This window comes from Tupaia chinensis, unplaced genomic scaffold (genome assembly GCF_000334495.1).
Source record: "Tupaia chinensis unplaced genomic scaffold, TupChi_1.0 Scaffold138400_2, whole genome shotgun sequence".
NCBI classification, from domain to species: Eukaryota; Metazoa; Chordata; class Mammalia; order Scandentia; family Tupaiidae; genus Tupaia; species Tupaia belangeri.
In genome coordinates, this window is record NW_006198298.1 from 111,893 (window position 1) to 112,989 (window position 1,097).

Below are 1,097 nucleotides of genomic sequence, written 5' to 3' on the forward strand. Positions count from 1 at the left end.
CGGTGTACTTGGGGGGGGGGGCTGCCTGCAGGGAATGGAAGCTTGAGACAGGTGGGTGGCAGTATCAGTGTGGGAGAACTCCCAAAGGTAGGTCATGAGACATAGCTTAGACTTCCTTGGGGTGAGACAGCCTGAGGTTGGCACACCATACCCCACCCTTGATTGCTCCCCCTCCTCCCTTGCCAGCTCGGCTGGTATGTGCAGAAGTGTTCCCTGTGCCACTGAAGGCCACCCATCTCCTACGGTTCCCAGCCTGGGCCTGGGCTCTGCAACCAAGCCAGGGAAATAGGAACAGCTTCAGATCTCAGCCAGAGCCTGCTAACAGGAGCCGGTGTAGGCATGAGGGCCACTCCCCCTCTGTCCCTGATCCTTAGCCCTGGCCAGTCTTCTGTCATCTCTGGTCTCAAAACAGGGTGTAGCTCCTGAGCTCTTGATTGTTGCCCAACTCATTCAGTCCAGGACTCAGCAGGCTAGGCCTAGGGTCACACCCCTCCCACCTATAGGGGTCAGAACCAGGTAATTCAGTGTTCCACTCCGCTTGCCAGTGGGCCCACCCAGGGACACCCATGGCCCCTAGAGACATCCAGGTACAACCTGATGGCCACCACTGGGGAAGGCTCTCTGCTCTCGGCCCCTACCAAAGCTGGTGGTCGTCAGTGGGTGTCTTTGTCCTGGACTGTGGAGAAGGCAGCAGGCTGCTTATATCCTGCCCTACAGGGCTGCGCTTGCAAAGTCACACTTCCTGCCTTGCTGCTCAGAAGAGCTGCCTGCTGCCTTGGACCAGGACCCTGAATGCCCCTTCACACTTGAAGTCCTCGAAGACAAAGTTCCCCGATGGTGTCCACCAGGCCTCATCCCTGAGGCTAGGAGAAACCATTCAACATGGACCTAGCTCCTCCTGTCAAGGGTCTTTCCCTCTGGCCAGGGACTCCGTCACGCCTGGGAATGCCCATCCCAGAGCAGCTCAGCTTGGTGAGATCTGGTCCCCTGGTCACCTTCCCAACCCCAGATGCCAGGTCCCATGAGAGAGGTTCTTCAAGGGCCCCAGACTGACTGAGAGTCACGGGCCCAAACCAAATAGCAGGGAAGAAGGGAAA

At 58.2% G+C, this 1,097-nt stretch overlaps 1 protein-coding gene across 1 annotated transcript in view; it reads right to left on the reverse strand.

Moving 5' to 3' along the window:
* Positions 1–1,097, reverse strand: part of RBM10 (RNA binding motif protein 10) — a gene marked incomplete in the record, with an annotated part of 45,453 nt that overhangs the window by 14,737 nt on the left and 29,619 nt on the right.